This window comes from Palaemon carinicauda, chromosome 31, assembly GCF_036898095.1.
Source record: "Palaemon carinicauda isolate YSFRI2023 chromosome 31, ASM3689809v2, whole genome shotgun sequence".
Taxonomy (NCBI): domain Eukaryota; kingdom Metazoa; phylum Arthropoda; class Malacostraca; order Decapoda; family Palaemonidae; genus Palaemon; species Palaemon carinicauda.
The window spans coordinates 61256633-61272746 of NC_090755.1; the positions used below are offsets into that span (position 1 = coordinate 61256633).

Consider the following 16114-nt stretch of genomic DNA (forward strand, 5'->3'; position numbering starts at 1 on the left):
CTGTCTGGAAGTGTTTTTAGTTTCTCTTCTGCGTCCGGTATTTTTACTGTGTCATTTGCAGATCTAATAATTATTTTCTCCCAACTCTTATTCCTTCCATTCCTGATGTACATCTCAGTATGATTTTTCCATATATACAAAAGAGGTCTTGTGACATTACACATCCTTGTCTTCCTCCTTGTTTATTTCTATCAGTGATGTTAAAAGTATTCTCAATTCTAACTGCAGCCTCTGGATTCCAATAAAAGTTGGTAATTAGCTGATGCCCTTGCCATCAATATTTAAGCTCTTCAAAATTTATGTCAGTTAGGAGTGTCTTTAAATGACTTGTGTCTTTAGACACATGACATGTTTCTTTACCTCTATTGCCCTATCTGTTAACATGAACATGTTGAATATTGCATTTCTGGTACCTTTCCCTTCTGTACATCCATACTGTTCTTCTGCAACTTCTGGTTTTATTTTACTTTTATTCTTTTTTAATACTAATAATATTACTATCTCATATTACACCCACAATATGTCATCCTCAAAAGTTTCACATATTCTTCCGAACATTTCAGAGACACACACACGAGGAATTTTTGCCTTTATTCCTACTTCTTTCTTCTATCTTAACAAGTCCGTCTTCAGTCATTCAATTATGTCATCTTTTCCTGTTTAAGTACTAATCTTTATTTAGTTGGTTCTTTCAAGGCTTTGTTGGATTCTCCAGTCTGTCCAGCTCTTTTGTCTCAAGTGGTTCTTCTCTATTCAGTACCTTGTAACTACTGTTTGACACTATAATTCTATATAATTTCTGTTACTAGGTTTAGTTGCCTTCTTTCTTTTACTTTTCATTAATTTCTTTACTTTTACTCTTAGTGTTATTACCCCTTGCGCATGGTTGCAATAGCAGTCTGCTCCTGGACATGTCCTAGTCTCCAGTACAGCATTTCTGAATCTTTTGTAAATTGTAATGTATTTTGATTTTGATTTTTACATCCGTCTTTGTGGTAGCTGAAAACAGTTGGTTTGTATCACATCATGATATTAATCATTCTTGCTCCAAGTCTGTATGGTCCGAGAGTTTTCAAAACATCTTTTTCCTATAATTGCACTAATTCTCCCCCATTACCATTGTAATATCTTGAGCTTTACATTGTTTTTGGGCCTCTTGTTTGTTGGTCATAAATTCCTCTGCTGCTTTCTCTGTATAATCTTGTGTTGCAACATGTACTTGTATTGTTTACATCGAATGGATGTCCTTTTTTAGCTTAACCAACATTATCCTTTCTGAGATTGCCAAGTATACATTTTGATACATTTTTTTTTTTTTTTTACCTTAATGCCAACTTCTCTTCCACCTCCAGAATAAAAAAAATTCCTTCACTATCAGTTTTGCTAGTAGTTTCCTATCCATCTTGACTGTAAAACCTTGAGTATTTAGGTTCATTTTTTGCATTCCCTTTTCTTTTTAAAATTCCATGTGCTACTCTGCTGTTTATACTATTCTTGCTTTTGTTTCCATTTTCTCCAGTCAAATGAGTGTTTGGATCCACTGCAGTCCTCGGATAATCCCTACCATGCCTGGTTACACCGACTCTTCTGTCAGTATACCCATTTACGCTTTTTGGCTGTATAGATAGAGATTTTGGCTCGTGATTGTCATGGAGGTTATACTATGTCCATAAAAAATTTTCAGTATTTTAAATGTAATTTAAGTCAGTTTAACTAATTCTTGGTTATATATATTTTGTTTTATATGTTTTCTGAAATTTGAATATGACCTTTTAAATGTATATTTGCATGAAATAATAAAAAGAAAGTACCCATATTATACCTATTTGAGTCAAACAAAAACCAGTAAATTAAGAGAAATGGAAATTATCTTTTCTTCCAAGTTTTAAATTAAGAGAAATGGAAATTATCTTTTCTTCCAAGTTTCAAAATAAAATTTTCCTTACAATCTTTTTCAGTTGTCAAAATTTACTAAATCAGTGAGGGTTAAAAAAATATTTGTTTATGGCAGTTTTTATTTTACACATTTTGTTCATTACATTTGAAATACAAATACATATATATCTTATAAAGCAAAAATGAGTATGAACTTTTAAGACTGCATAACTTTCTTTCATTTACTCTTCCTTCATTGAAATAGTACCTTGCAGCACTTTAGACTGGTCCTGATAGCAATAATTAGCATATTTGCTATTAAGGCAAGTAAATGGAAATAAGACATAATAGTTTCTTTGCTACCATGCCAGTTGGCAGTAGAAAATCTCACAAGTGGGCAATGTCGACTTCATGATCACTGCCAGCCGGCACTAATTCCAGGCAAGATCAACACAACATGGGTGATAGGAGGAACAGGATTCAGAAAGACTGTGAAGATTTCAACAGTGCTCGTTATATAATTATTCACAGACGACAGGATGCCTAGATGACTTTGATATCTTGCTTTTCCACTGTCCTGTCTGACATGGAATGTTTGTTTGAACCAATTACACAGTCCAAAGTAGTCTTGTGTAGCTCACATTGGGACCTGAACTTCTAGTATCAGACTACTGGCAAGAATTGCCACCTCACCCTAAAAGGGCCCATTAATAGCATAAATTGACATTGTCTTTTGAAAATCTTTCAAAGCGCTTTCTTTACGGCATCACCAGAAGTTATTGTTTGCGTCTAAAGTTCTTCTGTCCTCTTTAGTCCCTAGTCCGTACGCTCATACAAAGTTATGAAAGAAGGTAATGATGACAAGACATCCTCAGATACAAGCAATATCTTAGGAGGCTCCTTAAGACCCTTGAGGTATTCTTGCTTGCCTTTGCCTCCTGGAAGCATCACTTGAAGTGGGAACTGGAGTAGTAGCTTCATTCTCCTATTAAGAATCTTCTTTTGACTAATCTTAGTATGACCAAGGCATTTTTAAGCAATCCCTTCATGGCACTGATACGTCAAGCTTATTGTGTCTGGCAAGTTTTCATATTCTGAACGCCTACGACTTGAGTTTCTTTGTTGCCTACAACATGTGACACACAAGAGGAATCTGTATCCTCAAACAAGAACTGCTTGATCAATAAACACAAACAATTTTCAAAAGTAGATAAGGCTTTTAAACATGGTTGTAAGCTAAAAATAACCTTAATGTAGCTACACAAGGCTACTTTGGACTGTAATTGGTTCAAACATTCCATGTCAGACAGGACAGTGGAAAAACCCACAGATGTTGATCATCTTGGCATCCTCGCCTGCGATTTAGTTACGTAACGAGCACTGTTGAAATCTTCAAAGTCTGTCTGAATCCTGTGCTCCTATCACCCATGTTGTGTTGATCTTGCCTTGAATAGAGCTGGCTGGCAGTGATCTATGAGGTCAACGTTGCCCCACTTGTGAATATCTATACTGCCCAACTGGCATAATAAAGAAACTGTAATCATCTTACTCCAAAGTAGGAAAAAATGTAGACAAAGAACCATAACCTGCAAAAGCAAACTGCTATGAAGACTAACCTCCACTTCACGCAAGTGATGAGACTACTAGCCTTGCACTAGAGCTATTGCAGTGAGGGAATATGGGAAATAATGACCAACGACACATTAATGAGGTTCGTTGAGGGGAGGCTATAATATACTTCGGGTAAAATAGAACATTTTATTAATCATATTTCTTTCTAAGGTTCAAAAATCCTTCTGCACAGAAAATAGCTTATAACCATTTCTATGGTAATTTATACTTTAAATCTGTAGTATCATGAAGCTCAAATTTTTCTTTAAGCAAGATTTTGTTTCCTCTATCTACAACACACATCAACAAATAGGACAAATCCTAAATACTAGGATTTTTCTTCAAAATTATTATTACAAAGACTGTAATAATAATTTTGAAGAATACTGGGGTCTTTCAACGTTTTTAATAAGGACGTGTTCTTTTCCCTTTTCAGCTTACAATCCAGATTGTAGAATAAATTATGAAATTAGAGAGTCCACTCATGTGCCCATTCACCTCCACAGACATGATCAGAATATTCCTTGAAAAATAATTAAAATTACTCTTATACCTAATATACAGAATAAAATACCTAATATACAGAATAAGATTAAAAACTGCAGTCAAGCAGAAAGAAAATTTAAAAAGTACTGGATTGGATTGCTTCATGAAATTCAGGTCAGCATTTTTATGGTAATTATACTTTTGTGTACTGTATTTCAATAATAAATTTTTCTTCAACAAATTTCCTGTTTCTTTTAACCTCTTATTTACATTCTAAATTATATACAGGTAGTCCTCACTTAATGATGTAGTCATTAACGACAGCAATTTCCTTCCAGTAGGCTAACGATTGGTCTTAGTATTCCCATTATCAAAATATTTGAGTAAGTATTTTGTGGGTCTGTATCGGTTATCAGGAGTACTACGTAGCGTAAATTTGACTGTACGCTAGTTTTGTTTTAAGAAAGTATAAATAGGACAAATATTTTCTTGAATATATATTTCCTTTTAAATTATAAAAATAAATTACTTTTGCTTGGTAACTAAGTATTTTCTTTTCATTTCTTGCAAGTAAAAAGAAAATTAATTTACATAATTTGCAAGTCATTCTTCGTAGAGTTTACGTCACGTGTCTTGTGACGTCGTACCTGGCGGAAGCGTGCTGACAAACCCAATGATTTCTTTGAAAAATATTAAAAAAATCTTTATCATTATTCGATGTTTTGATTATGGGAATAGTAGCATTTCTTTGAAAAATATTAAAAAAATCTTTATCATTATTCGATGTTTTGATTATGGGAATAGTAGCATTTCTTTGAAAAATATTAAAAAAATCTTTATCATTATTCGATGTTTTGATTATGGGAATAGTAACGCATCAGAAGGAAATCACTTGATTTGCCTCTTGCCTTCCGCCAGAAATACGACGTCACCAGACTTTTCTTTCTTAAATTTACGGTAAGTTGTAGTAATCTTATAACTAATGATACAGACCACTAAAACACTTGATATCGTTACTCAGTATTTCGATGATGGGAATGCTGTAAATAGGATACTTGGTAACAATGAAAGGAAATATGAAGATTTAACCGAATTAAAAACAAATACGGGGATAGAGAGAGGTGCATATTCCCCAATAACTAATAAATTATAAGGTCTATAAACGAACTGTATGGAAAATGTGATACCCTATATAATATATTGGCGTTAATGTAATTACTCATTATGAAGAGATGTCAAAGGTTAAGAAAATTTTATAAATAAAGTTATTCGTACTATATGTGCGCATAATCGTAATACGGCAGAGGGACCTTGAGATCAGCTGATGCCAACCGAAAGTAAATTAAAAGTATTTGTTGATTTGCTCAAGAAACTGAAAAAAAAAAAATTTAACGTGCTTCAATATAAAACACAATTAGCCTACACACAATGATTATGTCTAGTAAATATGAAGGCTTAATATTTAACTAAAAATTGAATACTGTATGACGCTTTAAACGTGAACTCACGTATTGTCGAATGATGATGAAATGGCTAGGCCCATTCACTTCCGATAACCTAGCCTAACCTAGGTTTTTGAAATCTTGAAATTTATGACTAAAACATTAAATAAGTGAATACGGCTTTAATGTATAAAAGGGAAAAACGTAAAAGATACCATACAGCCAAATGATGTCGAAATGGCCTACCCTAGGTTTTTACAATCTTGAGATTTATTTAACGACCAATTCATTTATCGACGGAGTTTCTGGAACGACTTACCATCGCTAAACGAGGACTACCTGTATATCAAAATTAAACTATAAATAAGATTGATACTTTTGAGGTTCAGAACTATGTTGAAATCAGCATATGGACTTACAAAATCTTCATCTCTCGCTCGAGGCATTTCTCCTTTCCCAGATCAACACCACTTTCTTTAACTTGTAGGATGCTTCTAACAATTTCAGCTTGTCATCCAGGATATAGAAAAAACAATGAGGTTAGCAAGCTCAGTGTCACTGATGTCCCATTCGTGTGTTATAATCTTCTCAAAAGGCAGATCAGAACATTCCTGGAAAAAAAAAATATATAAAATTACACTTCATATACCTAAATAAATTGGTTATAACAAATTCAACAGGAATGGATTGGATTAATATATAAAATTCAGGTAGGAGACACAGGTACTTGGACAAGATTATTCACTCAGCTATTTCATGAATATTGTAGGGTTTTTTAAATTACCTTATAAAAATATAATCAATAGTAGCATTTAAAAATTCATGATCATAAAAGGTTGAAGCAATTTCTGAGGAAAAAAAAAAGAAAAAAGGCTATCTCAAGAAACCCAACAAAAGCATTTCCATTACCATCATGTAAAATATAGATGGATTTACCAAAAAGATTGGCCTATCCACTGATGATTACAAAATTTTGAGCAGTGAGCCAGAATGACCTTAAATGCCAGTTGTCTGTCACATGAACACACACTGATGCACTGTTACCATCGAAAGCTACAACCCTAGCTGGAAAAGCAGAATGCTATAAACTGAAGGACTCACAGGGAAAATAGTCCAGAGAAGAAAGGAAACAAGGAAATAAACTACATGCGAATTAATGAATGAAAGTGAAAATATTTTATAAACAGTAACATTATACTAGATATTCCATATATAAAAACTTTTAAAACACATGAGGAAGAGAAATTGAAGGGTGTGCACGAGTATACCATCAAAAGCTTGCAAGAAAACTACTGCGAGACGGAAGTCCATGGTACAGGCTATGGCACTTCCAAGACTAGAGAACAATGATCTGATTTTGGAGAGTGACCCAGCAGATATTTGAACCATTTTTTTTTTCTCAAAAAATGTTTTAGCCACAACAAGAAGGCATCTGGCAGAAATGAACACTTCTGCCAAAAATGTGACAGCCATTCTTGACCATTCTGAACTGTCTCTCCAAGCAATTAAATCTTTACTACTAAGATCCCACACACTCCGCAAGTCAGTACATTGCTAATGTTTAGCCCCAAGTTTCTTAGAAATGACAGAAAAGAAAGAACATAAGAACATATGAGGAGAATTCAGCAGACATGAATACTGTCAAAAAATGTCAAGAGCCACCCTTGAGCATTCTGAACTGATAGGTCCAGCCTATTATATCTTTTCTGTGAGGGTACCATGCACTCAAGTCAGTAAATCACTTATGTTTAGCCCTTAGTTTCAGAAACCTGTCAGCAAAAAGACACTAACAGAAATTATAACGATATAGATTAAGTGCAGCTTTGGCACAAAAGGAGAATTTCCAAGACCCATAAAACCTTACATAACGACAATTGTTTGTGGATGATGATGAACTGAGTGAGGGATTCAGAAATCAACTAAAGAAAATGGTGTTCTTGCTGTCATGAACTATAAAATAGTATTTTTGTGGTCTATTCAGCAACAATGTGGTATAATCAACTAATTGGCAATTAAAGTATTTCCTAGCACAGAATCTGAGAATGGTTGTAGTTTCAAGCTGAGTAACAAACAGCACCGGAGAATACTTGTAGTCGCCAAGAAATTTTTGGTTGGCAGATATAAAACTGCTCTAAAATACAGAACAACATCTACTGCTTCGTCATCATTTAGCAGCCATCTTCTCATCAGCCATGATTGACATATCAAAAGGGCATCGGAATCCTAAGGAAGCACATTTTTATACTAAAAAGGCGGGTGATTATTATAGACAGTTTAGATTAAAGAGAATTAACTGGTGCCCAAGGGAAAGTTGAGCAGGTGTTACAGACAAAGCCTTACCTGAATGAATTGGTTTCAAGTGAATTATGGCAAAGATTATGTGAAACTGGCAAATGTTATTCAATGATTTACAGGCCAAGACATTGGCGGACAACTCGAGAAAACACAAGAATTTCCAAAAATCATGTAAAAAGGACAAAATCATTAGAAATGCTTATGGCTATGGCAATGTCAAAGTATAGCCTCACGAGTGCTTGCCTTATACAACTATTCTTAGAGGTAAAAAATCATATCAATAAACTAGCAATAAAAATGCCAACTAAAGTATCTACCATAGCAGTACTCTGGGTCATCATGAACCTAGATATCCAGTTTAACACTCAAGAATCAATGCATTTTATCCCCTTAGTTGGATTATTTGGGATGCACTCTCTTTCTTCGATTATACAGGTATAATGTCTCAAGACTATATTCTATTAATTTAATCAATTTCTTAACACTAAAAAATATCAACCCATACATCACAAATCCCTTTATGCATGGCTTACATGTCCTTAGGGGTATATCATGCCAACATGTTAACAGAATTGGAAAGATGACTGGGCTATACAGCATGGTGCTGGTTACTGAGGCCATTCAGTGCCAAATAGCACCTGAAGGAAAAACCTGCAGTTACTATAAGACAAAAAGTTTAAAGACGGTTGACAGCAGAGAAAGAAGACAGAAACAAAAACTATAAACATACTGTATACAGCAACGGTAGCTAGGGACCCAAAGGAGTGCTTCCAACCAAGACCTATAAAAACTTAGGCAACAACAAAAGTTTATGGATTATAAACAGCAGCAGAGTGGGATACAAAAATTGATCTCACTGTGTTATAGTATTTTTGTATGTGGCATAATCAACTAATTGGCAACAAGTGTATTTCCAGTAAAGTACCAGACAGAATCTGAGAATTCTTGTAGCACTAAGAAATATTTGGCCTGGGTGGATATAAAATCTCTCCCAAATACATCCATTACTTCATTAACATCTAGCCAGTCATCTGTTCACCAGCCATGCTTGACATTTGCAAAAAAGGGCATCTATAGCCAAAAAAAAAAAGGCATTTTTTTATATATATAAAATGAGAAAAAATTACATTCATATCCACTCTAGCTGTTATTTCATTTCTCACACCCATTCTCATTACTTAGTTCCTAACCCTATCTAATCGATTTACCCCAGCCATACTACTCGGTCACTTCATCTCAAACACATTCAATTCCTGCCTCTCCATCACTTTCATTTCCCACAACTCCAACCATATATCACATTTGGTACAATCACTTTCACATACAAAAATCTCTTTACATTCATTCCTAATCCTCAATTCTTTACCAATCCCTTCAAAGGCCAAACACTTTAAATACTTCATTCACTATGATGTACATCTGCTTCCACTCCTCCATTTGCGGCAACAACAAAACGCAAGTATTCAAACTGATCTACTTCAAGTAACACTCCCTTCTACATGACATTTAATCTAGCACCCCACCCCTTCTCGTGCATCTCATAACCCTACTCTTACCCACGTTAACTAGAACTTCCTTCTATCTCACCCCTTACCAAACTCAATCATTAATTGACAAAGCTTCTCCTCCAAGTATGCAACCAATACAGTATCATCAGCAAACAACATCCAATTCACCTCCCCTTCATGTCACTCTCAACTATTGGTTTCAATTCTTGACCAAGCACCTCTCTTACAGCTCCATCAACAAACAAATAGGACCACTATGGGGCAATATTATACACATCCCTGTCTAGGGTCCATTCTCACTAGACAACAACCACTCACTTCATTTTCTATCCTAACACAGTTTACTGCCTATAAACAAACTCTTCCCTCCTTGCAATAACCTTCCACCAATTCCAAAAAACCTCATCACATTCAACATTGCTTCCCTCTCAACTATCATAAGCTTTCTCCAGATCCATAAATGCAACTTATACCTCCTTACATTTTGCTAAATATTTCTTGCATATCTGCCCAACTATAAAAATCTGATACATACATCCCCTAAGCCTTCTAAAACTATCCTGCACTTTCAAGATTGCATTCTCTGTTTTATCATTAATCCTACTAATTAAACATTACCATAAACTTTCAACCACACTCAACATACTAATACCCCTTGAATGACAACACATGCACATCTCCTTAACCTTTGTATAGCGGAAAAATACACCCATCCAGTCCACTTTATTATTATTATTATTATTATTAAATGCTAAGCTACAACCCTAGTTGGAAAAGCAGGATGCTATAAGCCCAGGGGCCCCAACAGGGAAAATAGCTCAGTGAGGAAAGGAAACAAGGAAAAATAAAATATTTTAAGAATAGTAACAACATTAAAACAAATATTTCCTATATAAACGATAAAAACTTCAACAAAACAAGAGAAAGAGAAACTAGATAGAACAGTGTGCCTGAGTGTACCCTCAAGCAAGAGAACTCTAACCCAAGACAGTGGAAGGCCATGGTACAGAGGCTATAGCACTACCCAAGACTAGAGAACAATGGTTTGATTTTGGAGTGTCCTTCTCCTAGAAGAGCTGCTTACCATAGCTAAAGAGTCTCTTCTACCCTTACCAAGAGGAAAGTAGCCACTGAACAAATACATTGCCGTAGTTAAACCCTTGGGTGAAGAAGAATTGTTTGGTAATCTCAGTGTTGTCAGGTGTATGAGGACAGAGGAGAATCTGTAAAGAATAGGCCAGACTATTCGGTGTCTGTGTAGGCAAAGGGAAAGAACCGTAACCAGAGAGAAGGATCCAATATGGTACTGTCTGGCCAGTCAAAGGACCCCCTAACTCTCTAGCGGTAGTATCTCAACGGGCGGCTGGTGCCCTGGCCAACCTACTACCATGCACCATTAACATAAAACATATATTACACAATATCACTAACCATTCCAGTACAGTCACAACCCCTTACCTAACACCTCTGTCTCACACCATCTACATCAGGTGTTTTTCCTACTCGTTTCATCTAATGCTCTCTTCGCTTCCTCTATTGTAATCCCTCTCACTCACTCTCATCTATCACTGGCACCTCAACACCTGCAACAGCAATTATATATCCCTCCCTATAATCTTCAACATTCAGCAACCTTTCAAAATATTTAGTCCACCTTTTCTTCCTTCATCTCCTTTCAACAACCTTCTATTGTTACCTTTCACTTGTCTTCATTCCTCAATCCACCCTTCCTTACTCTTTTCACGTCTTTCCAAAACTACTACTTATTCTGTTCATAAGAATGACCCAATCCCTGACCTCACTTCCAGTCAGCTGCCCTTTTTGCCTTGGCTACCTTACATTTCACTTCCACCAGCTAGACTTAGCAAAGCTAAAAGTGAATTGAGAGGTGACTAAGAGAAAGTTTAGCTCAAGGTGTTATTGACAAGACTTATATGGATGAATTGGTTGCAATTGAATTTTTGGAGTGACATCATTATTGTGAAACTATCAAATAAAGTAAAGACCACTGATCATCTGTGTCTACCCATTCTTCTAATAGCAATTAGGAGGAGGAGGAGTAATGTTATTTATGATTGAGCTTTTATATTCGAAGGGCACATTTATCAAGATTATAATATACATTTATTTAATTGTATGAATTATTTTTGTATCTATTCAGACTGCACACACACACACAGAGAGAGAGAGAGAGAGAGAGAGAGAGAGAGAGAGAGAGAGAGAGAGAGAGAGAGAGAGAGAGAGAGAGAGAGAGAGAGAGAGAGAGAGAGACTACATATAATGTTGCTCAATATAGAATAAATTCTTATATTTTACATTTTGATCTTTTGCAGTACATCTACAAAATTACAGATATTACATAAACTTAACATCACCTTATATAAATAAAAAAGAAAAAAGCTTTCCATTTCCAATGCAGATTTGTGTACTAAACTGTAAGACCATATTTTGAAACCCACTCTGGTCTGCTAAAAAGCTTAAGCAAGACAATCTATGAGCAGAAACAAGTAACATTAAACATACCTGTAACTGCAAAGGTCATTCAACAATTTGCAGGCCAGGACCATTGGCAGACAATTAGAGACTATACAGAACTTCCAAAGATCCTGTAAAAAGTACAAAATCATTAGAAAAGCTTACGGCCGTGTAGCCTCATAGGTGCTTGCAACATTTAATATACAATATACCTACATATAACCATTCATAAAAATAGAAAATCTTATCACTGAAACAACGAACAAAATACACAGTAAAATATCTGGGTTATCATGAACCTTGATATCCAATTCAATAAACTTATTAGATTTTAATCTATTACTGCACTGGAATCTCATTCTAACCTATTTTGTATCAGTAACAACGGTTCGGGGTGTGTCAGAAGCCAAATAATTATAAACCTGTATTCATTTAATAACCTAAATCTCTAAACTCCACTTGTGAGTAATTTAGAAAACATTCATCACTACTTTTTTAAAAGAAATAGATCTTGTTAAGTTAATAGTAATGTCTTCACATATTCTAGTAGGCTCTTCAAATAAGGAGCAAATGAAGCTACAAATACTGTACACTGTAAGAATTGTAGTTAGCAACTCCTACTTTTCTGCCCAAGGACTATAACCTAGGATTCTCCCTACTTAAGTTTCCATTCATTATCACATCACTGTGTTGGAATGACCAGTGTAAGCATATGGATTAAATTGTATTAATATATTTGGGATTATTGCTAAGCACTGGGGCCTGTAAGAGCACAAGTGCATCTGAGAGATAACGCCGCAGTTACAATATGAAGTTATAGTTAAGAGGTTGAACAGCAAAAAGATATAAAGGTAGCAGGAACAGAGATAAGAGCAGAAGGATATAAAGCATGTGCAGTTCTGGGCCAAGGGAGTGCTGCAAAAACCATATTAATGCCTGACCCTCAAGTGCATCACCACATACAGGTGCAAGAATATGGTAATAGGATAAGGTGTGAAATCACTTCATGTTACCTTTGTTACAATAAATTGTTTACCAAGTCAAGATTTGAGAATTTCTTTCTTTCATCAGTATATTTTCCTCTTGGTTGGATTATTTGGGATTAACTCCCTTTCTTATTTGGATTATACAATTATGTTTCTACTAGCCTCATTTAAAAAAAAAAATAAATATATCAACCCATGCATGGTCTAATGTCCATAGTGGTATCAACTAGTTAACAGGCTCTAAGCTTAGCCCTAGTACCTGTGAGGCCATTAAGCAACCAAATAGCCCTTTAAGAGGGGTTGACAGCAAAGAAAGGATGCAGGAACAGAATTACAGAATACAGATATACAGCAGGTGCAGGCAAGGCTATAAGGAGCATTCCAAGACAAAACCTTTTACACAATTAAATTAGTTTGCAATTGATGAACAACAGAGTGGAATACGGAAATTGACCAAATGAACCAAAAATGATGAGGCATTTTCACTGTCATGAGCTATAAAATAGTATTTTGGTGGTCTATACCACAAAATTGTGATGTAATCTACTAATTGACAACTATTTCTGAGCTCAGCACTAGACAGAATCTGAGAATGCTTGCAGTGACCCAAGAAATTTTTTGATCAGGATGCAGGGGGATATGAAATCGCTCACACATACATCCACTGCTACATCAAATGTGGCACGTCACCTGTTCCGCAGACATGCTTGACATCATCAAAAGAGCATATAAGCAAAAAAATTAGTGCATTTTTTATACAAAATGTGGGAAATACACCAACAGTGATTCTGATAACCTTGTGAAGATAAAAGTTGTAAGTGAACTGAGTGACTGTGATTTATGGGAACTGAACATGTGAGTTTCAGGTAAAGAAGACAGGACCACTGTCTGGCCATTCTAGCATCATCAATCAGAAGGATGAGTCACGCGTTATTCATGATTTTGAATTTTTTTATTTGAAGTGCATATATAACAAGATTAAAATATCCATTTATTTAATTGTATGAATTATTAATTTTTCTATCTATTGGACAGGCAGACAGGCGAGGACGGACGGACACGCGCACACAGAGAGAGAGAGAGAGAGAGAGAGAGAGAGAGAGAGAGAGAGAGAGAGAGAGAGAGAGAGAGAGAGAGAGGAAAAAAACTATGGTACAGTCATTTGGTTATTATTGCTTCGTTCTTTGCTGCACTTATTTTTATCAAGTTCAATAGTGCCTGAACTTAAAGACCTGCCTTATACACTCTGAGCCTATGCTTTGTACATTGATACACTGGGCCTAAAGTAGTGGCGACAGTAGTTTTATGACACTTATGTTGTACTGGCTTCCCTGTTCTGGCCATTCACAGAAAGTCCTTGGAGCACACACAGCACATTAACCCAAAAATAGGACTGATATTCCAAATTAGATTAAAATTTTTAAAATCTGCAAATTTCCCTTGGTTACAGATTTGGTGTATCGATGTCTGTCTGAAAACACTGCCACAGCTTTCCCTACCACCTGTCGTTCCTGGTCTAACTTCATATCAAGATATAATAAATACCTAAAACTATTTATCTGGACCTGACAATTTCCGTACCTGGCAACTTTAAGAAACCAATAAATAAACATCCGATGTTAAATCCTTCAAACTACAGTAATGATATACATCTTTTAAAATTACATACCAGTATATAAAAAGATTGACTGATTGATTGATTTGAAGTTTTCTGGCATCCTGACATCGAAGGTCATTGACGCTGATATCGTTTATGAAAAAAGAATAAAAGAGTATTATATTAAAACCATAAGATCAAAGGTATCATTATAAAAGCTGAATAGCTATCAGAGGACCTGCTACTGACAAATCTAAAAATACCACTGGCGTAGTGTAACACATGTCCAAGAATCTTGGAAAGGATAAACCTGCCATCCACATCTCAAGCCTCAAATATATATTTCTTCCAATGCTATAAGTGGGGCATTCAGTCAACAAATACCTCACTTTCAAGGGTACCAAACAGTCATTGCAATATGGTTGGTGTTGGCCAGTTAGCAGATACTCGTGTGTCAACCATGTGTGACAAATGCGGAGACGACGACATATGTTAAAAATATTTCAATTTTCTTGCTAAAAGGTTTGAGGGCAAGAAACAGTCATAATATAAAACTAAATTGCCTATAATCCATCTCTTGGGATCAAAGGCTTAACTTTAATTTGGGATGACAAATCAATTCATCTCTCCCAAAACTGAGTGCGCACCTTAAGTAATTTATTTGGATATTATACTAATTTTATTACCATTTTAATAATTCTTTTAAAGATCTTATGAAACTGATTTAGGGATGTTTACTTCCTACATATGGGAACAAGTGTAGAAGATGAAGAGCATCGTTTAAGGAAGTGAAGTATTAATACCTACACTTACCCTATAAGAGAAAAACATGAGATGAACAAGTGGCTGAGCTTGAAAGGAAACAACACAGCCAAGCCATTCAAATATGCAACCAAACAGATTTCGCAATTCTTCAACAGAATTAAAAAAAGAAATCATACTATTTGCAACACCAACCACATAATAATAATAGTTGTAAAAGGTGCTTATTTCATCGAAAGGAGTGATACTGTACAGTATATCTAGCCTACCATCTCGGCACAAAAGAGAAAAGTATTTGCTTAGAGGCACTTACTTTAGCAAGAGGATGGATATAAGGATGTATCCTACCATCTCGGTCTTGTGAATCACAAATTCCAAATGCCTATAAGAGCAGCTGTAAATGCAGGTGTGCGAAGGTTATGCAGCAGAAGGGTAAAATAGTAAAAGAATTTGAGGTTCTAAGAGAGAATCCTTATCCTGGGAGGTGCCATGTACTATCAAAACCCTTACTAAATGGTGCACTAGAGCCACTTGCTACCACTTACTAAGTTGAAGCTAGGATTTGAAGGATGGCAGGGTAGGCCGGAAATATAACAACAAATCAAAAGCTTCCACAAAAGGAGCTAATGACAAATTTTTAATATGACTTACAAAAACTAAACTTGTTAGGCTGTGGCAAGGGCAAAAGTTACGTAGCATTACCTAGCCTTCTCCACTTGAAGTAAGTTCCTTAACTGCAGAAATAATCTCTATTATAGAACCACAAAGGAAATGTTTCTAGAATACTACCTACATCATTACCCACAAACTGTAATCTTATCGTAAAATAGCTTGCAAACACAGCATTTAAAGACTGGTTTATTAGCAGTAATGATGGGTTCAATGCAGGAAATTAAATTAACACTAGAACAAGGTGAGGTTACTGATTAGTCTTTTACGAGCAAAAACATCTTCTGAAATATAGAATGCTTAAAGAAACTAGAATTACCAGCCCCTCTTTGTAATTGGGATAAATTAGCTATTCATAATGAAAAGTGAAAATGGAGAGGTTTACATCACACAATATTGGATGCTTCT

General features: G+C 35.3%; 2 long non-coding RNA genes across 2 annotated transcripts in view; one reads left to right on the forward strand and one right to left on the reverse strand.

The window, feature by feature from the left end:
* Positions 1-1834, forward strand: part of LOC137624431 (uncharacterized) — a 114102-nt gene extending 112268 nt beyond the window's left edge. The window contains exon 5 of the long non-coding RNA XR_011040731.1: positions 1520-1834. This is a non-coding gene — a long non-coding RNA (uncharacterized lncRNA). The remainder of the gene's footprint in view (positions 1-1519) is intronic.
* A 324-nt stretch (positions 1835-2158) lies between these two features.
* LOC137624990 (uncharacterized) overlaps positions 2159-16114 on the reverse strand; it is a 65661-nt gene continuing 51705 nt past the window's right edge. Inside the window, exons 3-5 of the long non-coding RNA XR_011040794.1 lie at positions 11741-11823; positions 5834-6025; positions 2159-4009 (exon numbers count right to left, since the gene is read on the reverse strand). This is a non-coding gene — a long non-coding RNA (uncharacterized lncRNA). The remainder of the gene's footprint in view (positions 4010-5833; positions 6026-11740; positions 11824-16114) is intronic.